Source organism: Canis lupus, chromosome 24, assembly GCF_048164855.1.
Source record: "Canis lupus baileyi chromosome 24, mCanLup2.hap1, whole genome shotgun sequence".
Lineage (NCBI taxonomy): Eukaryota > Metazoa > Chordata > Mammalia > Carnivora > Canidae > Canis > Canis lupus.
This window is the reverse complement of record NC_132861.1, coordinates 7,468,433-7,495,067: the sequence shown is the minus strand read 5'-3', so window position 1 is coordinate 7,495,067 and position 26,635 is coordinate 7,468,433. Positions and strand designations below refer to the sequence as shown.

Sequence of the window (26,635 nt, the reverse complement as noted above, 5' to 3'; positions counted from 1 at the left end):
CACATATTCAAAATCAGATGACTACAGTGAATCAGATTGGTAGTTTTGTTCTTAGTGGGTAGATTATATGGTTATGTCCACATAAATTCAGTACAACAAATTCAGGACAATGTTTCTCCAAACTTCTAGTATCCAAGGACTAACTAGTTTATTGGCATATACAGACCAATAATTTTTACATTTTTAAGGTTTCGCCACAATTTTAGACAATTAAAATGAAACATTTTAAATAGATATTAGTATTTTTTTAAGATTTACTTATGTATTTGAAAGAGAGAGAGGGGAGGGAGGAGAGGGAGAGAGAGAAACTGAAGCAGATTCTGTGCTGAACGTAGAGCCTGACACAGGGCTTGATCTCCCAACTCTGAGATCACAACCTAAGCTGAAACCAAGAGTCAGATGCTTAAATGGCTGTGCCACCCAGGCACCCCAACAATATTTTTTATATCAGGAAGAAGGATAACATTATCTCAAATTTGTAATAGGTTATTAAAAAATAAATTTGGGGGCATCCCGGGTGGCTCAGTGGTTTAGCGCCTGCCTTCGGCCCAGGGCGTGATCATTGGAGACCCAGGATCAAGTCCCACGCCGGGCTCCCTGCATGGGGCCTGCTCCTCCCTCTGCCTGTGTCTCTGCCTCTCCCTCTCTCTGTGTGTCTCTCATGAATAAATAAAAAAATCTTTAAAAAAATTTTTTTTGTCTGTTTCATGTGAGGCCACAAGACAGTAGCTAGTACTCTTTTATTCTGAAATGAGGTGCCAAACTATTTACAAATGTGTTCATTAAGGCTAAGAAAAAGATCTGAGATTGAAATGAAAGTTTCATTGGAAAATATTATTGAAGTGTTGTGACATTTTCCTTCTTTACCCACAAAAGGAAATGGAGAGATGTTCCACCTACCTCACTTCAAAGATAAAGAAGAAAGAGACAACTCATGGAACTTGATATGTGACTTAGAGATTGTGGAATAAAGTAAATTGTGTTTGACTCACAACAGAAAAATATTATGGAAAGAAGGCTAAGTGAAGTAGAGTGAGGATTGTATTTACACACTTAAATTTCCATTTATAGTGGATCAAGTGTATATGTTTCTAGTAGACAATAATTTTATTAAAAAAAAAAAAAAAAAAACCCCAGGCATGCTAGAAAAACAAATAGTCAAGAACCAAGTTGGAGGTGGTGGTAGAGTAAAAACAGAAGAGGGTCCAAATATGCAAGGAGATCAAATGACCAAAAAGCAAGAGAAGTTTAAAAACAAACAAACAAACACTGAAACACTGAGGTGAACAGAAATCAGAGTTACCAGACATGAGTTTTAGAATATCAATGATTATTAATTAAGGAAATAGGGGGCAAGATGGTGTCACCAGATAACACAATCTATAAGAAGAACCAAATGGGAATTATAGGAATGAAAAATATAAATAACCTAAAATAAAATTTTGATGAATGGTTCAAACAATATATTAAATAGTGTGCAAGGAAGAATTAGTGAATTGGAAGTGGATCAATAGAAAATACCTGCACTGAAATCACAAAGAGAAATAAGGAATGGCAAGTAAGAGAAAAAGCTGCAAGAAACATATGACACACACACACACACACACACACATACATACACACACCAAAACAAACAAACAGACAAAACAAACAAACAAAAAACAAAAAACCCTGACAAGTATTAGTGTCAGAAGGAGAGAGGAGAAATAATGGGCCAGAAGCAATATGTGAAGACAGACAGGTTGTGAATTTTGCAAAACTGACAAATGACATAAAACAAGAGAGACATAAAGATTTTAGAGGCTCTGCCAATCAATGTCAAGGAGTATAAATACAAAGAGAACCACTGGAGGTACATCATAGGAAAACTGCTGAGACTCAAGTCTGCAAGACAAGACTCATTACCTTCAAAGAGCAATAATAAGAATAATGGCTGACTTTTTAATTACAACTATGTATTGTCCAGAAGACAATGAAATGACATCTCTAAAGTGCTAAAAAAAAAAAAAAAAAAAACTATAGACCTAGAATCCTATAGCTACAAAAAAAAAATAGACTCTAAAATGGAATTTAAGATAGAAAATATAAAAATCAATTCTAAGTGGATTGCAAACCTAATTGAAATTTAAAAAAAAAAAAAAAGAAAAGAAGGAAGGAAAGAAAAGCAGGCAGGAAGGAAATTAACTTCTAAAAACGAATTTAAGAGAATATCTTCATGCTATTCCAATAGAGGGTTGAAGCAGAGGCCAGGCCCAGGTGCACCAAATATTGGTGAAATCACAATGAATTATACCTCCTTCAAATTCTCATTCCACTTTTTCCAGTTATGGAAGCTTGCACAAGGAAATTCCTAATCAGTGGTTTTCATCTGTCCCAAGGGGACAAAAAAAAACCCTCTTGCTTTGAGAGGTTTCTGTGGAAATTCAATGAGATGACTCACAGAAAATATTTAACCTGGTAGGGCCTGGTACAGAGTAAGCACTGAATCTCTATTGGGCTTATTGTCTTCATTGGTTTTATTGTTGTTGCTATCACAATAAGGATTAACATTATTTTATGATCTCAGACACCTAAAGGTAATTTCCATACTAAAGCACAGCAGTATTGTTTGATATCATTTAGGAAAGAAGTAGGTTTCCTGTATTCTACAGCTTTTTGGATTCATTTATTAACTCACTGTGAATTTGTTCTGTTTCACTTATTACAATATTCATTGGATCAGAAATACATTTTGAATGAATAACAATAACGATAATGAATATGTACTAAGTGAGCCAGGCATACATGCATTACTTCACAACTTCCTCACAGAAAGGTATTTCTCTTATCCCCACATAATAAACTCACCAAAAGAATTATACTTTATTTCTTCTATCAAAGGTTTTTTGTTTGGTCTCCAGGATCAAAAATCCCTCTTATATTGCTCTGCTGGTGGTGTACACAGATACATGGACAACCTGAGGGATGGGGCACCCAGCAATGACTACCACAGGAGTCCCACAGGACATGAACCAAGCCTTAAAGTAGAAGTAAGGAGTTACCAAGCAGAGCAAAATCAGAAAATGCTGGAGAAGCATAGTTCCTATAAAGACTGGAATTATTTATTATTATTATTATTATTATTATTATTATTATTATAAGATTTTATGTATTTATATTCACAAGAGACACAGAGAGAAGCAGAGACATAGGCAGAAGGAGAAACAGGTTCCATGCAAGGAGCCGGATGCAGGACTTGATCCTGGGACTCAAGGATCACGCCCTGAGCCGAAGGCAGAGGCCTAACCGCTGAGCCACCCAGGCGTCCCAAGACTGGAATTATTGCAGGGGCTGGAGCTGAGGGAGTGACAAAGAGGGGAAAGGCAAGCTCAGAAATGAAGGGGCAGCTAGGGCCAACCGTGAAGGACCGACGTCACTATCACTTCCCTCAGTTTATAACCTTATTCATCAAGTTTCTTAATCATCATTTGCATCTCTGTACCTACTATCAAATAGCAACCTTGTGGACATTGTGGTCATATTTAAATGAGATAATTTATATTAAATGAGATAGTACTTAAATAAATATTCCATTGTCACAAAGTGAGGGAAGTCAGAGCTATGCAGTGATACTTGAGCCCATCAACTATTTACCTGGAAAGCGTGTGGCAGCGTGGGCTCATGGGCTAGCAAGAATAAAATCTTACCATGATAATCTTGGTAAAAATTCTCTTACACTTTGGGGAAAATCTCTTCTATCCTAACTGTGTTTTATTTACATGCCCTCAATTTGCTTATTTCACAGTGTTGGGCTGCTGAGAGACAGGGGCACCCAACATGGCCAACATCTCAAATTGGGTCAAAATGGCTGATCTTCCCGCCAAAGCAGCCATGACCACCACATCGTCTCCAGTAAACGGAAGCCTACACGGGAAGCCGAGACTTTCCATCCAGGACTCTCCAGCCAGGGACCACCCCCATCGCCTGTACTATCCCCACCCCAGCCAGTCTCCTAGGGACACGGTGATCCTTTGCCCAATTTGGCAAGGGACCCACCCGGATCCGACCCGGAGCCAACAAGGCTTAAAACCCCCCGCGCTCCCCAACCTGGGCGCGACTTCCCTGACTCGGGCCACCTCTCCGGGTCACCGAACCTCGCCCGGGAGCGCTCCCCATCAAAAGCACTCTCGCCTCGAACCTACTGCCTGGCTCTGCCGGGTTGTTTTTTTTTCATTTCTCCACCGTTCATTTTGGAAAAAACCTAACACACAGTATTTTTAAACACATACACTTTAAAAATGTTTGCAAATCATATATTTTCACACAGAAAAGGTCTTGTCATTTCAATATAAAAAGATAAAATTAAGTAGGTTCCTGGAAGATGTTGGTCCAGAAAACAAAACAAAAAGTGCTAAGAAGTCAAATAATATGTAAAACAGTCATAAAGCAGTATCAACTGGTATCGATACACACGCACATACACACATGATGTACGCTGATGTTAATAAAGTAGGAAATGCTACTACTTGACATGATGCACGAAAAAGAGGATTTGCTCTATGACACTCACCACTTTTTCAGATTCATTTTGCATTGCTTTCTTCTTCTTTTTTTTGAGGTCTTAGTTATATACAGACCAGTATTATTCAAATGTAGTGATTTCAGATAACATACATTCTTTTTCAAATAACACACATTATTTTTCCTTTCTTATCTCCTTTGTGACTCTCATATCTTTGTAAATCTCTTCTGTTGTAATGAGATGAATACCTAATTGTTCTCCCTTAAGAGAAATGACATGTTAATGAGAGCATGCTAAATATAAAAGTATGCATGTACAAGTGTTCTTTCTATGGAATTTGGGGAGCCATAAGGGCAGTCCTTATTAGGTACAGGGCAGAAATTCTGATTCTGGTTTCAGGAGGGAGAAACTTGCATTTTCATTCGCTTGAAATCCGTAAGAAGCGATTTTGCATGGCCACACCAAGGCCGCTTGCTAAGGCTGCAGTTGAAAATGCACTCCTTTGGCAGAATTTCTGATACACTATGACAATGGAGCAGCCTGCACACTTCATAGCATGAAATTTAGGGGGGAATTGGCAGCCACGTGTGTATCTAAGAAAGCGCATCCTAATTTGAGGACAGGTTTTGTTAATAAACCAGGACATAAAGGTTTATCTTCTCCATCCAAAATAAAAAATCACTGCAATGTCAATAAAATGCCTTCGGTTAAGCTCTGCTTGCATGAAAGTATTGCCCACAGCACCATATCTTTTATGCTGGTGGATAGCTATGCTTCAACTCCTCAAGATCTTAAGCAACATACATTTAACAGCATGACACGTTAAAGGGAGAACAAATTTCTTTTCTTCACACCAGATGGGAATAAGGAACGTGAGTGTTGTGCACAATGAAACACTATCTATAAATCTAGCGTTTTATCATCCCGTTTCAGACTATAAAATTAGAAGATTCATCAGTTACACCTCCACTCATGAAATATACCTGCTGAGGTATGGGATCCTCGTGGGAAGACTGATATGGAGAACACATTCAGAGAGGTGAAGTCATACATCAGTGAGCGTGATGGGTTAGTCGGAGCTATGACCCGGGTAGCCAGCTGCATTTGCATTATGCTGCAGGATGTCAGGAGCATGCCAGGAAACAGAATTATTAGGAATCCGCTTAATACCAACTCTACCTCATCGGCCTATGGGAGGTCTGATTTTATATTTTTGCTACATACAAAGACATCCCCAAATAATATTAAGGTAGCATTCAAAATTGACTAAAAATATTTTTCTCTTATTAGAATGCCTTTTCAATAAGGGGGAAAATAAGCAGTTTTTCACCTATTTCTCTCTCTTACTCTCTTCCTTTTCTTTCCCAGTTTCTAATTCTAATCCACATCCACACTCTTTGTCCTCATGATTGTAACAGTGGCACGTGGTATCTGTAAGGTGTGGGAAATGTTCAGAGTGCTTCCACCTTCATTACCTCATGTGATCCTCAAGCCACCTAGAGAGGTTGGAGCAGAAATAACTTAATGATGACCAAGAGCAGGGATGAAAATGCAGATATTCCCACTACTTTTCCAATGTCAGTTTTATTTATTTTTTTTCTCTCTCTTGAGGTATACTCAATGTGTTGGTGATACTAGCAAACCAGGTAAAATATGTGTCAGAGATCCTTTGTTTTCTGAATTCTTTTGTTTTGTTTTTGACAGAATATCTATAGAACCCAAAGAAAACAATTTAGAGTTCTCTGGCCATGTTCTCTTTGAGTCATATTAGATGGGCTTTTGGCTACTTCAGGCCTGGAAAGCTCACTATGATTTAACTGGGTTGAGAAATTAACCATACATAGTAAACTACTCCAAAATGTAGTAGCTTAGGGACTCCTGGGTGGCTCCGGGGGTTAAGCACATCTGCCTTCAGCTCAAGGCCTGATCCCAGAGTCCCAGGATCAAGTCCCGCAACAGACTCCCTGTATGGAGCCTGCTTCTCCTTCTGCCTATGTCTCTGCCTCTCTCTCTGTGTCTCATGAATAAATAAATAAAATCTTTAAAAAACCAAAACCAAAGTGTAGCAGCTTAAAAAAGCAATAAACATGTGTTACCTTTGGTAGCTCTCTGGGTCAGGAATTTGGGAGCAGCTTAGCTGGGCAATTTGACTTAGAGGAGCCATTCATGAAAGAGCAGTCAGATACCCACCAGGTCTGCAATTATCTGAAGACAAGAGGATCAGCTTCCAAGGTGGCCTGCTCACATGACTGGCAATTGGTTCTGGCTGTTGGTAGGAGGCCTCTGGTTCTGTCCACATGAACTTCTCCCAGGGCTATTTGAGTGTCCCCAGAAGCAGAGAAAGTAGCCCACAAGAGCGAGTGGAAGTCACAATGCCATTTATGACCCAGCTTCCAAAGCCACACACCATCATCTCCACTGTGTTCTATTTATCACTCAGGCCAGCCTAGATTCAACGTGTGGTAACACCTCGTGTGGGAGGAATCACTGGGTCCGTCTTGGAGGCTGGTATAATTATTGTGGATTTCTCTGCATGAGCCACCAAACATTCCATTGCTCCCAAGAACCCAGAATGTCCTGGAGAGTGCACATGCCGACAAGAGGATTCATGTCATGCTGTTGTCCAAGTGGTACTTTATTTCAATATCTTACTTACTCCTGGGAACTGTCCTTCCAACCATGGCTACCATGGAAACCATCCTGGATTTACATGTCCCTGACTCCCTGGTCATGGTTTGTTGGTTTAGGAGTATGCAACTGATCCAAGAGGTAGAGGGCCATTGAAAATAGCATCCCTAAGGTTACAGCTGATTGGTCCAAGTGGGACATCTGATCAAACTAGATCCATATAAGCATTTCCCTAGGAATTTGAACTCAAGATCAAAACAAACTTGAGGGAGGTCTCCCATCTTCTAATAGTCAAAGTATAAAATGTTAAACTTCTTCACATGAAGAAGCTGGTCAGTAGTGAGAAAGGTAAGTGGCAAAGCAGAGATTAGTGAAGAAGGCAGAAAGCTGAGCTCCTGCCTCCAGGTGAAACTGTACCCTTCTCACAGTTTAGCTTATCTCCCTATCACCCTTTGGGTTCTGCAAACCAAGAAATTCCCCTCTTATGCATACTACCAGACTTGCACAATTATTCACACTAGAACTCAAATGCAGAGAAAGTCTAAATTTTGTCTGGTCTTAGTAGGGAGAAAAAGTACTTGACTTCCTCTAATCTGGTCAATGTCTCCTATATCTACAAGCCTCTCTTCTATTGGTATGGGTTTGAATAAAAGAAAGAGCTTGGGGATCCCTGGGTGGCACAGCAGTTTGGCGCCTGCCTTTGGCCCAGGGCGCGATCCTGGAGACCCGGGATCGAATCCCACATCGGGCTTCCGGTGCATGGAGCCTGCTTCTCCCTCTGCCTATGTCTCTGCCTCTCTCTCTTTCTCTCTCTGTGACTATCATAAATAAATAAAAATTAAAAAAAAAAAAAAAAAAAGAAAGAAAGAGCTTGGATGCCCTTGTGGCTCTGGAACACAGAGGTTCTTAGAGCTTTATGACTCCTCTGGCTGCTAGTCAGATGCCCGTTGTCCATTCGATCACTGCTTACCCTGGCAACATTCATAGCTGTGGCCTCTGGAGTATGAACCTCATGGATAAACCTCTCTGCTGGCATTCCAGTGATGCCCGCACTTTGCTGGCCAATGACAAGTTCTGCCTCCAGTTTTTGTTGGCTGTAGAAAATACTGAGACTCTGCTGCATTCTCCCTGGGACTTCAGTATCAAGGGATCTTTCCATAGCCCTGCAGCCTTTTGGGATATCAAACAGAAAACCATGGTCCTCCTCACTTCTTTCCACTCATCTAACAGGCATACGCCCAGCCTGTCTTTCCTCTCCTTTCCAGTATGAACCTGAAGCAGAAAGGAGTGGTTTCTCCAACTCTCTTCCATTTGAGGCTTCCCTTACATAAAATTCTAAGATCTATTCCTTAAGCCTGTTATGGACAAGCTTCCTTAAGCATTGTTATGCCACCACAATGGTGGCAAATCATCTTCCTCTAATCCTGGAACCATGAAAGCAGGCTTTAAAGGGAACAAGGACTTGAGAGGAACATTTAAAATATGCTTGCAGTTTTAGGAGCACCTGGGTGTATTAGTCAGTTAGGCATCTGACTCTTGGTTTCATCTAGGGTCAGGATCTCATAGGTTGTGAGATGGAGCCCTGCCTCAGGCTCTGCACTCAGCAAGGAGTCTGCTTGAAGATTCTCTCCCTCTGCTCCTCCCCCCAGTCATGCTCACTCACTGTTTCTTTCTAAGATAAATAAATAAATCTTTAAAAATAAATAAAATAAGCTTACTATTTAAAAAAAATAGCCTCTTTAAGCAATTTGAATTTTATAACATAAACTCAGAGTCTCAACTGATGCCATCAGGTTGGAGTAAAATAGTCTAGTGACATTCATTCACTCACTCAGTCAATTAGTCAACAATCTAGAAACTCTCAGTATGACCTATCTCCCACCATTAAGTTACTCATGATCTAGAAAAAAGAAACAGATACTTGCAAAAAAAAGGGGGGGGAGGGAATACAATGAATTCATTATGATCCCTAAGAGAAGGGTGCTCAAAAGCCACCCACAGACATGCAAGTGATTAATTCTGCCAGGAAGAAGTGACATCCCCTTCATAGTATTGTGATTATCTTTAGATGAAAAGTTCTCAGTCCACTCTTATTATTTTACTTTTGTTTATCTTAATTTCCTCAATGTTCTAATAAAATGACATATATTTCTGTTGTCATAAGAATAAAACAACAATACCAAAAAAGGGAACAATCTCATGTGCCCCTGAAAGCTGGCTAACACAATTCAAACTCATCAATATATCACCATTTTCAGCCCAGGCCACCCCGAGTCTCCCTGGGAAAGTTATATCCATGTGCTTATCCAAGCTTCTTATGATTTATACTGTCTACTCTCTTACTATCCTGCTCTCCAGCAGATGTACTCGGTGGCAGTATATTAGGCAAGGTACAAACTAGTCGTCAGTGAAGCATTTGTTTATCGATGCCAATACCAATCTGGGCTCAGTCAATACTAATATCTTTTGTGCGCACAACTACCAAAACTCAAAGGGGCCTCCCTGATAGTAGGAATTTTAAAAATATATAAATACCAGAACTGGTCCATTGGACTTCTTAGCTATTCCCTCTGGTGTGCCACTGCTCAGCAGGTGTGTTGATCTAGGCCAGGGACCACTCTTCCTAAGCCATTTCAAGATGGGTTGCCACCCTTAGACCCTAGGAACTCCCAGAAGATCTGTATCCAGGCGTTTGGTACAGACTAAGAGAACAGAGGGTCTTCCAAAGCCATAAACATCAGTTACCAGACTGTTCCCCCTGACTGAGTGAGGAGAGATATGGGATGAAGGAAGGGAAGATGATAACAGCATTTCCTCAGCAGAAAGAGTATTCACCTCAGCAACAGCCACTGATAAGTGAAGCTCCACGTCTAGCCCGTTGGAGTCCAGTCTGAATGTCTCCTGCACCTCTGCCATGGCCCCAGCTACTCTCTTCCCAGCCTGACGTATCTGCATATTTTGCCTCACCCTGACCTCACTCAGTTCTAACTGGAAACTCATTTTTTGGACCTATGCCTTCTCTGAAAACACTTTTAACTCATCTTTTTCTAAAGGATTCATTTTTAGAAAATGAAATTAGGGATAAAACTCCTAATGAAATGATTGCTTCTGTAAGTGATAGAAATGAAATGCCCTGACAAACCCTGCAAGATAATTGTTCCTTCAGTAATGTTTACCATCATTACCTAGCTTGAATTTCAGATGCTTCAGCTTTCACCCCCAAAACAGAGCAACACAATTAATCTGATTAAAAAGGAATCATTTATAGTTACAAATTGCCTTTCATCTTAGGTTGATCAAAGCATTCCACTGATGATAACTTGTTCTGATTCACTATAATTTTTATATTGCTCATTACTATCAAACCAAGAGCTTTAATCCTCATAGTTTTGGTTTTTTTTAACTGAATTACAAATCAAGGCATCACACAAAAGTTACTTAAGAATTTATTCTTTTTCTGCTCAGCTTCCAAGTTGATAATACTTTTTGCCAGGGTTCTAATTACAATTCTCTTGCTGGGGCCAGAGGTCAGGAAAACTTGTACAAAGAAAATAGACTGTGGTTTAGGAAGTGGGGGAGAAGGAAGGAAGAAGAGGTTACAAAATTAAAATTTATGTGGAAGCCTTAGATACGGATTCTGAGTCTTTTTAATAGAAATGACTGAGTCCCCTACACAGATCCTAAGAAGAGGTCTGTGCAGACTGAAAAACAAAAGTGCAAAATTTTTCTTTCAGCTTTACCCTACGTGCTTTTTTTCCTTGCAAACACTTGATGCATGTTTGCTGGGCTACTGTCAACCTGTCCCACACAAATTATATCAACTGCAAAAAAAAAAAAAAAAAAAAGGCTCATGACTTTCTGTGTATTCAATTTACCCCTTAATGCTCTCAGGGCAGTGACCAATTCTCCAGGAGCTTGACTAAATAAACATTGAGTTGAAAAGTATAGGCTAGAAAAATTACTTCTGTCTAATGCAAATAAAAATAAGCATCTAGAATTCAGTGCATTTAATCTGCCCCTTATGAAACCTAAGGTGATTCCTTTTTTTTTTTTTTTTCTAAATAAGAGCCACACTTTCATCCCGTAACTCAAATTCTTTCTTAGAAATTGAATACCAATTCAGCTATATTTGGGAATTCTGAGTAGTAAGAAGGAAACTGGATTCTCCTTCTGGGCTAGAAGATAGCCATATGTATGAGCATGGAAAAACAAAGCTTCCTTTTTTTTTTTTTTTCCTTCCTTCTGGGTTTCCTGACACAGCCTAGAACATGACCAGACATAGAAAACACCTTGCGTTTTGTTATTTAATGAGCCCAGGGTAAGAAATGACCCTTTGACACACTATTGGAGTCTTAGAGAAATCTCCATAGCTTTTTGGGTACTTTTGGGACCTACCCAATTTCCCAAGTCTCAAATTCCTTCAGGTTCAAAATGTTGCCAGACAGTAGCTATTAACATTATTTCAGTAATAATTTTATATTTGTGTAGTGGTTTAAAATTTAAAAATCATTCTAAAGGCATTGTATTAGTTTGTAAGGGCTGCTATAACAAAGTTTCACAGTCTGGGTGGCTTAAATGAAGGAAATTAATTTTCTCACCATACTGAACGCAAGCTAAGAACATGCTAACATAATTGGTTTCTCCCAAGTTTTCTCTCATTGGCTTATAGATGGTTATCTTCTTCAGATGTCTTCACAAGGTCTTCCCTTTATGTGGGTTTCTGTCTTCATCCCCTCACCTTATAAAGACAAGAGTTATATTGGATTACAGCCACCCATATGACTTCATATCATCTTGATTACCTTTTTTTTAAAGATGTATTTATTTTTTTATTTCAGAGAAAGAGAGAGCAAGAGTAGGGGGTGGGCAGGCAGCAGGAGAGGGAAAGGGAGAGAAAATCCCAGTCAGACTCCTCGCTGGGTATGGAGTCCCACTTGGGGCTTCATCTTACAACCCTGAGATCACAACCTGAGCCCAAACCAAGAGTCAGATCTTCACCGACTGAGCCACCCAGGCACCCCTCACCTTGATTACCTTCTTAAAGACCCTGTCTTCATATACAATCACAATTTGAAGTACCAGGGATTAGGACTTCAACATACAAATTAGGGGAGGAGGAGATACAATTCAACCCATAACAGGCATGGTTTTATTGTATAGGCTAAGAACCTAGAATTTTAAAAAGAAAATTTGTTACCAAGCTCACCCAAACATTAGGTGGTATGGCTAAAATGGGCTCCTTGGGATCTGATTCCAAAGTGCCCTGCTCTGTTACAATCTGCTGCCACTCCAATAAGTAACTGGTGTTTAACTGTCTGAAATTTAAATATAATACAGTATTTCACTGAATCTTCTGAGGACATTGAATTACATATTGCCTGAGGAACCATTTGGCCCTCCTTTAGACATCTCTACTTTGAAAACCTTGAGGGATAGGAGAGAAGATTCTTCTAGAATTCTTCAGCTGCTTACTCTTTACCCACAACCTTTCCCCATTAGAGACCTTGACCTTGGGGATGCAGTAAGAAATCATTTGACTGAAGTTTGACTCTCAAAAGTGTCCCAAATTTTGGCTGCAGCTCAGAAGCAAGTTTGTCCAAGAGAGCAGGAGGAGAATTCATCACCAGTGTTGATCCCCATTGATCTATGTCAAGCCTCAGGTACCAGCTAAATTTAAGAGCAGACAGAAGAATCTAAGGATAAGGGACCACAAGGTGAGCAGGTATTCCTGAGTCTCTTGCAGAGTCAGGCCAAGATGAAAGTATCTGCCCCCATCATTCAACAAGACCCAAGTGGTTCTTGTATTTTAAATACCAAGAGTTTCTTTGGAAGGTTAAAAATGTAAACAAAGGAATTTCAATATTTATTGACAGTTACTTCTAAAAACAAAACAAAACAAAAGCAAAATTCAATGTGTTGCTAATGACTGTGCTTGGTGCACATAAAACTTTTTGTGTGTGTGCCTACACAGAAATCTGAAGACCTTCATTCAAGTCCCTGGTACTAGGATTTGTGAGACAATCAGTAGATCTCACTGGACTTTAATTTCCTCACTTGTAAAATGCAGGCTGGAATATATCTTTAATGTTCTTATAGGCCCAACTTTTCATGCATGAATTCAACTTTGGTCTGTTTTTTAGCTTTGGCTTCACCAACTCCTCAAAGATGCAGCTAGTACAAAATGTAAAAGCTAAAATGTCTTTCTCCAGTCATAAGTCAATACTGTCTTCCCATTCTCCTGAATCTCCCACGGCATTCACTGAGGCAACAGGGACTGACCCAGCAATGTGGGAAAAGGGATGAAATCCTTTGGTAACAGGGGCTAAGGCAGCAAGTGCTTACACAAAACACCCAGAGAAAAGGCAGCTGAAGCAGAACCCATAGAGGGAGCTGATACCGAATTTGAGATGGACACAAATCCAGGAAGAGCCAGGACCCACAGCTTCCAGATTTGGATCCATAAATTCATAACTATGAAAACACAAACAATTCAGAGCAGGCTGGGATTAAAAGACATAGGGGCAGAAGAGGTCAAGAATGGAGGATGTGCCTGGCTGAGTGGACAGGTGAGGCACACAAAAAGCACATTGCTTTTTTTTCTTTTACCTGGCCACCTGTGCCAGACTTTACTCCCCAAGGGTAGATCTAAGAGTTTATGTCCTATTCCAGTGTTTTTCTAGAAATTTGGCATCCCATCAAGAAATGGATTCCATTTCTTCTTCCTTTAAATCTGGGCAGGTTTGTGACTTATTGATAACTAGTGGAATGTGGTGGAAATGACAGTGATTTCTGAGACTAACTCATAAACATTGACATTTCTTGCTTGCTCACTAGAGCACTGGCCTTACAAGCTGCCTAACCGCTCTGAAACTGCTACGTGTACGGAAGCCCAAACCAGCCCAAGGGACAAGATCCTATGCAGAAGCACTGCAACTGCACCTTGAGAAATGTCCAGCCAAATGTCAAGCTGCTCCAGTCCTGTTTCCATCACTGTTTCAGCTCCAACCACTCTCTGGTTGCAATTGCATGAGACATCCCCAGCCAGTAGCACCCAGCTGAGTCCTTCTTGAATTTCTAACTCACAAAAGTTATGAGAGATGATAAAATGATTGTTGCTTAAGTCACTAAGTTGTGGGGTGATTCATCACAAAACAAAGAATAACTTGTAACATCATCCTTTATTATTTCCTACCTCCACTCCCCGGTTCCGCTTCCAATCTGAATTCTTCAAGTGCAGTCTACAAATTCAGTCCTTTTCAGTCGGTATGAACATTATACTATAAACTGAAGCATCTGCAAAAGCTAATCACAAGGTCTTAGTATCATTTTCTGCTCTCTTCATCAAGAAATAAATAACCCTAGTATGGCCATTTCTCTTCCTGTTTATATACAAATATTTTAAGCACTGAGTTGTCCCAGTTGTTTATATTTGCATCCATATTATCCCAAAGCAATTCGAAATTCAAAACATGTAATAAATCAGTGATTTATTTGTCTCAAAGTTCTCTCCTCCCAGAATCCATTGAACCAACCATATTTTATTGAGTTTCTCATTTGGAGGAGGGCATGGTTTGTCTTGTTTTTATCTTTTCCTTTGTCCATATCTTGGCCACTAAATAGGATTATTTGCCAATTTGATATCTAAAGACATTTCATTCATTAAGAAAATAAAATAATAATGGTTCATTAGTCTAGGAAAAAATGCAAAGGAGAAAAGATGAAATTGTATATCGTGATTGATGTAGGTAGTTGAGCTTAGATGTGTTTATCAAATCTCTGAATATAGATAATGCTCTTAAAAGCTAACTTTAAGATGGAAAAATTGTTACTTATCCTAAATGCTGTTAGGAAAGAGACTGCATGTGTTTAGTAAGAAAAAGTGGGAGTGGGTTTGCAGTGTTACTCCTTCCTATGACATCCTGATCCCATTTCTAGTAAAATCAACTGAAATCATAGGAAGAAAAACATCATGCCATTTAAATCTGTCCACTTTAGCTCTTTATGAGAGCTCAGAGAAGCATGATCATTTAATGCAGTATTTTTAGCATCAAAAAAATTCCCACCCTCAAAAAATGTTCATTTATCCTTGAGATTGTTTTTGCTGTCACCACATGATGAATTCTGAAGAAAGGCTTAAATATATTGTTGAATCAGTGTTGATTTAAACATAGATCGACCTCCCACATAGCCACCATCTCTGAGGTGTTGCTAGAATTGAAAGAAGCTGGAAAGAAATGATCAAAATACCCCCAAAAGGACTAATCCTCTCTCTGTCCAAAATGCCCTGATATGGAAAAACTCAATCCCTCCTCCACAGAATGTGAGGGACTTTGGTCTAAAATGACACATAAAAGGTACTGCTAAGGGAACATGTTCTAATTTTTAGACTTCTTTTTTACTGCTATCAAAAGCATCTTTCTACAATAAGAAAAAGACCAAAGTTATGCCTTACACTACTCAGGATCTTTCTCCCTTGGCCTCAGCATTTGGGGCTGGAGATACTATTTGTGGAATGAGGCTGAGGAAATGAGCCAAAATGAATTTCAGGCTTGCCAGAGCTTACAATCTTAATGCAAATCAACAATTAGCAATGCCTCAGCTGCGAAAGCTGGAAAAAATTCCACACATCAGATGGTGAGAGAGGCTGGTTAGGAAAATCACTTCCATTTTACTGTTGTCATTCTGTCATCTCATAACTCAACTCATAACCTTGAAAGCAGACCTAGGCGCTGTGGGTTACAAACTCCAGGAAGGTAACCTTCTTATTAATCCAAACTGGAACTATATAACTTTATAAAAATCCTGAGTGGGGAATGAGTTTTAAAATACAATACAAATTTTAAATTATGAAACAGGACTGTATCATCGGTTTCAAAAACAGCCTAGGTTAATGGATATCATTGAATGTCAAGAGGATTCAACTAAATTAAGATACTTATAAGAATAAACAGCTCTAATGTATCCTTGTCAACTTGTACTATATAGCAGGTGTTATTCTGTAATAAGGCATTTTTTTGTTTGTTTCTTGAGAAGTTTGAAGCAAGCAGACAACACACACACACACACACACACACACACACACACGGCACACGGCATACTCTGGAGTTAGTGAGCCCTTAGTACATTAGGATCTTTTGTCTTTCATTTCCCCACCTTGGTCTTTTTCTAAAGAGAAGGAAAAGAACGTAGCTGTGGATGTACATGTGAATATGTTCACCACTCCTGTATGGAAGAATGATAAACTGATACGACAAGCTGAGGGGGAAGACCAGAAATCCTATGGACTTCACATGCTAAACACATTTATTCCTTGTGGGGTTCTCCCCTCCCCCCCGCCATAAATCTTTTCTTCCTATTTTCCTTGTCAATCATTTCAGGTGATGCAAACTTCGTGACTGTCCCCAAAGCTGAGAGCTACATTCCACCACAACCTCCCACTCAATGACAGACACATCACAACCAGTCTGGGAGTAAATCTTGCTAATTCCTTCTTTTTTTTTTTTTTTTTTTTTTAAGATTTTGTTTATTTATTCATGAGAGACAGAGAGAGAGAGAGAGAGAGGGGCAGAGACACAGGCAGAGGGAGAAGCAGGCTCCATGCAGGAAGCCTGATGTGGGACTCGATCCCAGGCCTCCAGGATGACGCCCTGGACTGAAGGTAGACCCTCAACCGCTGAGCCACCCAGATGTTGCAATCATGCTACTTCCCTTCAACATTTCTCTTTGTAACCTTCCCTCACTCCCTTCCATCAAATAGCCTCAATTCCCATTAGACTCTGTGCTTCTAAATGCAAATTTTAAAAATCCATTTTTTCATTCAAGTGTAATTAACATTGTGTTATGTAAGTTTCAGGTGTACAAAATGTTCAATAATTCTACAAAGTTTTTAAAACCCAATATTTTAAAATAACGTCCCCCTATTTTTCTTTGCCAAACATCTATTCAGCATATATCTTAGTTTGGAATCTCTCCAATGCAGAGCTTAAGGAAAAATCCGGGTACAAGTAGTTTATTTGGGAAGTGATCCAAAGAAGCAGATCATAGCTCTGGGGAAGCGAGGCAAGGAAAACAAAAGTCAAATGAAGAGCCTTTAAGTAAGTGAGTTACCACCGTGGGCAACTGTGCCTCACTCCAGCTGGGGTCCTTGTGAAATACTGCATTTCACATCCCAGAATTGTCCCATCAGGGACCAGTTATCCACCAACTCCTATCTCTCATTGTTTGAGACTTATAGCTGAGATTTTCTGAACTCCCCCAGACCTTCAAATCCTTTTCTCTGAGAATTAAAGCTTTCATTTACGGAGTCCAGATGGGCTGTACTTTAAGTATTAAAGTTCAAATGCTTTAATGCCACCCCACAACTTCTGGCCTGGCAGGTACACAAATAGGGTAGCCAGAGAACATCCTGCAGCAGAAGCCCCAGATGCTTGAGGGTGAAAGTCCTCAGTGTGGTTGGAAACTGCCCACCAAAGCTGCAGGTGACCTTCTGAGAAGGTAAGGGGATGTAGACGGTGCTCCTGCAGTGGTGCCTCCTACAACATGCTCCTGAATCACCCCAAATGCTGAGCTGTGCACACAGTTGGTAGTTGTGTTTACCAAATTGATATCCAAATATTCTTTCCTCTTTATGCTCTATTGAATTATGATGCCTCCCTGTATCTTTTCTGGAATACAACCTTTAGCCCAATCATTCACTTACACACTTTTTAATCTGTACAAAAAGCTTCCTGTCTCCATTCAGCAAACACTTGTTTTGAACCCAATTATCTCAGTGCTCTTCTCTCTCTTATGCACTGTCAAGGCAATTTACTTCAAATGAGCAAATAGCTCCAGCTCATGGCCTTGCTTTTGAATCTTAGAAAAAGAAACGAGGGTATCTTTCCCAACCACAGGGCTACATCAAGGGTTTTTCCTTTTTCAGAATTAAAAAAAAAAAAAAAGTTTTCATTATTTCAGATTCACATTATTATTTTCTACATCTTCTATCTACATGAGAAAAAAATGAAACATGTTCTTTATACATTAACCTCTTACTCAATTGGCAAATATGGGGGCAAGAAATTTCATTACAGCAAATTGTTGGTTTTATATTTAAATCACAATTGCCACTTTGTGAAAGAACTTATAGTAGAATTCAGACAGAACTAGAAAAAAAAACCAAGCATTTATCCCAAATCTGAGCTATCGTCTAGAAACTCATTTTGTCTTTCATATTAGATACCTTATTTTTTTTCCTGCCATATCATCCTCCTCTTATAACCCAGGATGGTTTATTAACCCCAGGTTTCGGAAGCTGTACCACTCCATCAATCTCCAAAAAGTTTTTCCACCGACGGTGACTTTTTCAAGGTAACTATTATATCTAAGATTTTGGGGTGCAAACTTGTGTTAGGGATTCAGAGACACCAGTTCTCACCTTCTGGTATGGCCAAAGTACTTCCTCTTCTCAAAGGTTGGAGAAGTCACCTGAAGGCTATTGATGGGAATACGCTATGGTGTCTTCTGTCTGACTCATATTTGTAATGAACCTGCTTTTGGTTTGCTGGCAATAAACAGGACATAATCCTTAAGGAGGTGTCAGAGAGGCTCCAGTAATTTATGCGGCAGGACCCAATCTCATGTGAGGGTTTATTGAGAAATGCACGTGGAAGAAAGTGTGCCTGGCATCTGTTACAGAAGATAGCTCAGGAAAAAGTAGAGAAATGCCTTATGTGAAGAACATATATCCAGACTTTTTTAACTGACAAGGATGACCCTAGTAGAGAATGAGGGAGATCAAGGAATAACAACCACAAAAGCCTAGTGTGGCAAATAATGATGCATCATATACTTTCTGGTTATTGTCATAGCCTCCAAACAGTCCCCCACAGGAAAGCATGACATGGATAATTTATGTGCCTATTGAAAGGAATCTTCCAAGCATGAATGGCTGAAGGATTATAATTTCTTCCCCACCCCCATCATCATAGGTCTCCCAGAGGTCGTACAAATAACCAGCATCCTTTCATCCTAAACACTACTAAGCCAAGGTTGAGATATGAGCCTATTAAATCCGGTTCAAAAAGAATTTTATTTTGCCGATCTCATTTATTAATTGCTGACTGCCTTTTAAAACCTTCGGTGGGAGACAAAGATACCTTCAAATCCTTTTCTCTGAGAAGTAAAGCTTTCATTTACGGAGTCCAGATGGGCTGTACTTTAAGTATTAAAGTTCAAATGCTCTAACCACCAACAGACGAGGAGGTATTTTTCCCGGTGCTGTTCCACAGGCGCCGCGCAGCCGTTCCTCAAGCCGGGCCAAAGGAAGCATCAATTGAAACGAGATTTGCTCACGGGACCCTCGACGATCACAATCAGCGCAAGATACTAGGGAGTTTAGGAAACGGGTCTATTAAGTGACAATTAAAGCTGCCAGCCTTGCAGAGCTTATTTGCAGCTACCCCGACCCCCGGCGGACAGGCGTGTGTGGCCGCGGGGACAACGGGGTCCGCCAAGGACGGTCAAGGACGGTCAAGGACGGTCAAGGACGCGCGAGCCCCGGGAGGCCGGCCTCGCCCTCCCCCGGGCCTCGGCCGCTCCTCCGGGCAGGGGCCTTCGGAATCGCCTCCCGCAAGACTGTGTACGTCCCCCTGAAAGTCCTAACATTCCCCACGGAGGAATTCGCGGGTCCGCTTCGCTTCGGAAACGTCAGCCAGACTGGCCTTTCGCGGAGGGCCGGGCGCTCCCAGTCCGCCACCCAGTAAGCAGGGCTCGGCTCTTCTTCCAGACCCGGCTTGCGAGAGGCCACCAAGTCTTGGACTATCCATGTCCTTTGATGTGGTATTTTTACTTCCAGGGATTTATCCCAAAGAAATAGATACCTGCGCAGAGATTTACCAACTAGCACGTTTGCCGCAACCTGAGGCAGGAGCAAAACCTAAAGCAAGTTTGTTGTTTCCAAGCCCCGCACCTCATTCTCCTTAACACCCCCCCCCCCCCCCCCCGGGCCAGGCCGGCTTTCCTTTCCTTGAAAAAAGCCTTGAGTGCCACGTCCTCTCAGACATTCACCTCAGGATCTGTGCCCTCCGCAGGACCAGAATTGCCAAGATCCAAGCCCTTCTTCACCAAACCCCACCTACGTTTCCCCATCCCTGCAACTTCATGCTCCCTGCAGTCCTGTGGGCTAGAAAAATCAGATACATTTTTCATTCTGAGGTATTAATGGATTAATGTTACCCTCTACTGGGTAGTATTCTATACATTAAAATGAGACCCTCCCGAAGACAATGCTTTCAACCAAAAATGGGATTACAGCAGGAATTTCAGGCTCTACATAAGCTTGGCAGTTAGTGCGGGCTTAAAATTCTCTTTAGAATATATTTTCAGCATGTGTGCATGTGTGTGTATGTGTGTATGTGTGTGTCTTATTCATTACGTTTCATTATGGAAAGATATTCAAGCTTATTATAGAAAGTGTTGAAAATAAGAAAAAGTGAAAGGAAGACAAATTCATCCATATTCCCTACGATGCAGAAATGACATTTTTTAACATTCTATTGTGTTTCTTCCCAGTATAGTAATATGCACAAATGTGTTTGTTTTCTGGAGTCATAATTACCCATGTGTGCAATTTCTGCATTCTTTTTTTCACTTTACACTTTTATTTAAGAATGTCAGAATAGTTCTACCCCAAAAAGGCTTTACAATAGTATATACCCTTTCCTTCCACTCACCATTTTTCCTGCTGAGAATACTTTAAGAGCTTGCCTAGTCTTTCTGGACTTCTTATCCTCTACAATCTCTAGATTCAATCTGAAGCCTTCACCATATCTGACTAGTAAATACATTCCCCAAAATAAAAGCCCTCTAATCTACTTCTAGAACAGGTATGTATTAAAAGTGTGGATACAGTGGACGCAGGACACCGGCAGGAAGCCAAGGTCATAGTCTGCAGGAGTGGGAAGAGCCACCCTACCACAGCGCCCCTCCTGTGACTGCTTAAGGAAGTAGGCGACAGTCCTCACAAGAGCCAGCCTCTGCACCCAGCTGTTATAAGCATCTTTGGAAGCATCTTTGGAAGCACCTTGTGATAGCACCCAAGGGGTACAGAAACTCTCACGTGCCCCACGGGAGGCTCATTCCTACTACCAAAAGAAGTACGTATCTTCTCTCTACTTCTTTGCCCCTTGCTTCACTCAAGGGCATCAACTCTACTTAGCCACACCTACTTCCTTGGCTCACAATGTAGAGTTGGGGGCCCTGTGGTGGTTGTTGATCTGGTGAGCACACTGACATTTCTACCTGTGCTATTTCTTTCTAGTGTTGCCACTGACCATGTACCAAAGGCTAGCATTTACCTTGTAAAATCCTACTTGGTAACTGGTAATCATTTTTATTGCAGCTTCAGACTAAATTTTAAAAGTACAGCCAAATGTTTCTTAAGGAAACAAGATGGAAAGATCTAACATTGTTAGACCAATTAGTCATATTTTTTGAATAGTGTTCAAAAAAGACATTACAAGGAGAATGGATGAGAAGGGATGGGGAGAATTATTAGACCTGAGTTGATACAAGTATTTTATTTGTAAGTAGCATGTCATTTTACTAATGGAATTGAATTACATCTAACTTTCCTATAAATGTTGATTTATATTAAATTGAAACATGTTATAAAGAGCTTTTTACTGTTTTTGAGCAAGCAAGACTGCCCTGCTATTAATAAACACTTGTAAGGAGTATCAGATTTCCCATAACTAACAATACGATTATCTACCCAGAGACTTGGAAGGAACTAAATTTGCAATGTCTGAGGATTGGCATGCTAGCTTGTCTTTCACACAGGATACTAAGCAGGTAGCATGGTAAAACACTAGGGGAAAAGAGCTGCTTTTGGGATTCACAGGAAGTCAGAGCTTTTTTCTTGGCAGTGACATCTGTGTGAGTCATTGAACTGGCCATCATTATTCTTATTGATCTCCAATCCAGGTCTATTCAGCCTTCTAATAAAAGCAGCTGAAGGGAATGGTCAAATCAGAACACAGAGGCAGAGGGAACTGAAATGGCTGAGAATATGCACTGTTGTCCCCATAAGTGACCTAACAGATATGTAGCTCAGTAGAGTAAAATGAATGGTATATTTCCTTTTTCCATTCTCTTATTAGTCAGAAGAAATCTAGGAAATGGTATAAATCTCCATTTTCAAAACAAATAGTTATTATTCCATTCCATTTTTTATAGGTATCCTTACTTATTTTTGTCCTGTTTCTATAAGCTTTTTCTCCATGAAGAGTTCCCTGTTAAAAATGTTATTGCACATCTCTCTAATGAAAGTATTATTTCAGTTTTTTCATTATTCATCATTTTATAGGATGAATTGACCTCTTCAGTTGTTGGAAAAGTGATGCACTTATATATTTTACCACTCTAAATTTTTTTTTTTTAATGATGCATGAAGAGATGCCTGAAATTCTTTTTAGAAATTCTGGGAAATGAGGGATTTGGAGGAATTATTTAAATCACAAATGGTAAAAAGACCCATCATTTACTGGTTAAATGTTGGCATGCTTTAATAATGTTGCAAGGTTTATAGGTTCTGAGACCCTTACACTGTCTTTTTTTAAAGGCATAAAGTATGTTCAGGGCTTGCCCTTCCCCAAATGATTCAGGATTAAGTAGAGAAGAGCAAGCCTCTAATCATGGGCAGACTTCAAAGAGGGTCATCTTCTGACATCTTCCCTTGGAACTGGTTCCCAGCAAGCAGCCATGCTATGAATCTTTCAATGTCTCAAAAGACACCCACTCAATCACATTCACGTTCAGTGCATTTGATTTTTTTCTTTGTAGAAACCAATAACTATTAGCACTTAATCTGAACCACACAGCAGCAAAAACCAGAAAGACAAGATAGATAATCTGAACCTCCTTCATTAAGCATTGGTTCTGTCAAATTTCAATCTTCATACTGATTTCTCTTTAATCCTTTGTAACACTTATAATATTGCTCCTTGATTTTCATTTTGTGGTTTCAGGATAGATGAGTCTTAGGCCAAACCCAGCCAACCAACACTCCCTGCACCTGATCGAAATATATGCCATCCTGTTATCCCTAACATAGCACTCTCTTGAGATCAGGACTATGTTTAATTCACATATATACAGTAAGGTGCAATAATTGTTATGAAAGAAGGGAGAAAAGAGACTGGATCTAGACATATAGAATAAGTAAATGTGCCTCATTCAATGAATTTTTGAAACTGTGTCCTTGTTCACATATCATATGTTGGATTCTTTTTTCACCCAAGAAAAGATTGTAAGAAACTGCCAAAGACCATAGACTACAGTACTGATGTTGGTAGAACAAAGACCAATAGTAAAAATGACAAAAATAGGATTTATACCTCAAAGCTCTCACCCTTATATTACAAATTTTTTTACATATCTTTATTAAGACTACTACATGTTTCCACTAACACTTTCTTTTTTCATCAATAATTGATTTTTTTTGGGGGGGGGAGTTGTAAGTTCAGAGCAAAATTGAGAGGAAGGTACAGAGATTGCCTATAGACTCCCTGCCCCACACAGGCACATCCTCCTCATTATCACCCTCCTCCTGGGGAGTGGTACACACATTATAATCTCCCAAGGTCCACAGTGTACAGTATGGTTCATTCTTGGTGCTGTATATTCTGTGGATTTAGACAAATGCAAATTGACATGTATTCATCATTATGGTATCATACAAAATATATTCACTCCCTAAAAGTCTGTTCTCAGACTGTTCATCTTTCTTTCTTAACATGAAGAAACCTCTGATTATTTTTCTCTCTCCATAGTTTTGCCTTTTCCCAAATGGCATATAGTTGGAGTGTGCAACCTTTTCAAATTATTTTCTTTCATTTAGTAATATACACCTAAGTTTCCTCCCTGTCTTTTTCATGGCTTGATAACTCATTTCTTTTTAGCATTGTCTGGATATACCACAGTTTACATATCCATTCACTGACTGAAAGACATCTTGGTTACTTCCAAGTTTTAGTAATTATGAATAAAGCTGCTATAAACACCTGTGTGCAGGTGTTTGTTTAGGTGGACATAACTTTTCAACTCCTTGGGTAAATACCAAGAAGCATGATCACTGGATCACTTGGTAAGAGTATGTTCATTTTTCTAAGAAATTGTCAGACTTTCTTTCAAAGCGACTGTACCATTTTGCATTCCTACCAGCAATGTATGACAGTTCATTCTGGCCAGGATTTGGTGTTTTCGGTTTTAGGGATTTTGGCCATTCTAATAGGTAGATAGTGGTATCTCATTGTTGTTTAATTTGAATTTCTCTAATGACATATGATGCAGAGCATCTTTTTATATCCTTCTTTGTCATCTGTAGATTGTCAGATGTGTTGGCTGTCTTTGGCCCATTGTTTTAATTGTGTTATTTGTTTTCTTATTATTGAAATCTAAGCATTCTTCATATATTTGGACATAATCAGATGTGTCTTTTGAAAATATTTTCTGTCAGTTGGTGGCTTGTCTTGTTATTCTCTTGGTATTATCCTTGCAAAGCAATTTATAATTTTAATCAAGTTCGGTTTATCAATGATTTCTTTGATGGATTGTGCCTTTGGTGTTGTATCTGAAAAGTCACTCTATACTCAAGGTCATCTAAGTTTTTTCTATGTAATCTTCTAAGATAGTTTTATAGTTTTCCATTTTATATTTAGTTCTGTGATCCATTTTGAGTTTTTTTTTTTTTTTTTTTTTGAAGCATGCAATGTCAATGTCTAGATTCAGTTTTTTGCATGTGGGTGTCCATTTGCTCCAGCAGCATTTGTTAAAAAGTATATCTTTGTTCCATTGTATTGCCTTTGCTTCTTTGTCAATGGTTAGTTATCCACATTTATGTGGTTCTATATCTAAGCTCTCCATTTTGCTCCACTGATTTGTCAATTCTTTCTCCAGTACCACAGTCTTCATTACTGCAGCTTTGTAGTAGGTCTTAAAGTTGAGTAGCATCAGTCCCCCAATTTTGTTCTACTCCTTCAACATTGTATTGGCTATTCTGGGTCTTTTGTCATTCTATATAAGACTTTAAATCAGATTGTCAATATTCACAAAGTTAGTTCTGGGATTTTGACCGGGATTACATTGATTCTCTAGAACATATTGGAAAGAACTGATGTCTTGACAGTATTTAATCTTCCTATCCATGAACCTGAAATATCTCTCCATTTATTTAGTTCTTTGATTTCTTTCATCTACTAATATTTTAGTTGCAAAAATCCAAAGATATTGTTGTATTTTTCTTTTTAAAATAAAAGCATCCTCAACAATTAGCATTTTAATTTTTTTAATTGAAGTATAATTGACATCTAACACTGTATTGGTTTCAGGTGTACAAAATAATTTGATATTTGTGTATATTGCAAAATGATCACCACCATAGGCCTAGTGGACATCTGCCATCATATATGGTTATAATTTTTTTCTTGTGATGAGAAATTTTAAGACTATTCTTTTAGAAACTTTCAAATATACAATACAGTACTATTGACTATAGTCACCATACCATACATTACATGCCTATAACTTATTTATTTTATACAGGGAAGTTTGTACCATGTGATCCCCTTCAAGTCTTGAAGAAATGTCTATTTCTTGACATTTCATTTTGTAATGTATTAACTCTTAATTCATAAAGATACAATGGGGATCCTATTTTATCACAATAGGATTTTTTAATATATTAATATAAAATGAAATTGCCACTAAGCAACTATGAAAAAAATTCAAAGACATTAAGTAAACATGATGAGAAGCAGTATGTTTATATAATCTTGAAGTATCTCCCCACAACATACTTTTCGATTTCAGAGGGGATGGCAGTCTATTTACAGTGGTAGATACCACTTTAAACAAGTGATCAAAACTAACATCAAGAGTGAGACATATCAACATTGTGTTTTCCCCAGTGTGATGCACTGGAAAGGATGCAGTATCACCATTGTGATAGTCTTGCCAAAGATGCATAATCTGAATTTGATATGAAGAACATACAGATAATTTCGTATCAAGGGAGATTTTACAAAATAACTGACTGGTATTCTTCAAAAGTGTAAAGGTCATGAAAGATAAAGAAAAACTGAGAAATTGTCCCAGATTGGAGGAGACTAAGAAGTCAGGACAACTAAATACAATATATGGCTTTGGGTTGTATTCTAGATCAGAAAAAAGATGTTAGTGAGACAATTGGAAAAATTGATCTATAGGCAGGTTATAGTATCTTATGTTCATTTCCTGACTTTGATCATTATACTAAGATTATGTAAGATGTTTACATTTGGGGCAACTGGGTGAAGGGTATATTGGATTTTTTGGTACTATTTAGCTACTTGTTTTGTAAGTCTGGAAGTATTTCAAATAAACCATTAAAATTTTTAAATAAAAATTTCTAAAGATCTAGGTACTGGATTTCAATGCATATTTGTAAGCATTTAATGCATCTCTGAGAAAAAGGAAATAAAGATCACT

General features: G+C 39.1%; 3 long non-coding RNA genes across 5 annotated transcripts in view; 2 read left to right on the top strand and 1 right to left on the bottom strand.

Annotated features, from left to right (window-relative positions):
* LOC140616402 (uncharacterized) overlaps nt 1–6,509 on the top strand; it is a 46,204-nt gene extending 39,695 nt beyond the window's left edge. The window contains exon 3 of the long non-coding RNA XR_012016897.1: nt 3,785–6,509. This is a non-coding gene — a long non-coding RNA (uncharacterized lncRNA). The remainder of the gene's footprint in view (nt 1–3,784) is intronic.
* The window catches only part of LOC140616401 (uncharacterized), an 85,601-nt gene extending 78,739 nt beyond the window's left edge, over nt 1–6,862 (bottom strand). For 2 of the 3 annotated variants that reach the window (XR_012016895.1, XR_012016896.1), the window contains exons 1-2: nt 6,598–6,862; nt 5,485–5,615 (exon numbers count right to left, since the gene is read on the bottom strand). This is a non-coding gene — a long non-coding RNA (uncharacterized lncRNA). Of the gene's footprint in view, nt 1–4,549; nt 4,763–5,484; nt 5,616–6,597 lie in introns of all 3 variants that reach the window. The other variant, XR_012016894.1, reaches the window with a different exon arrangement.
* A 58-nt stretch (nt 6,863–6,920) lies between these two features.
* On the top strand, nt 6,921–14,253 carry LOC140616400 (uncharacterized). The gene is made up of 3 exons (XR_012016893.1): nt 6,921–7,131; nt 12,629–12,843; nt 13,964–14,253. It is a non-coding gene; the product is annotated as an uncharacterized lncRNA (long non-coding RNA).
* Nucleotides 14,254–26,635: the final 12,382 nt, after the last annotated feature.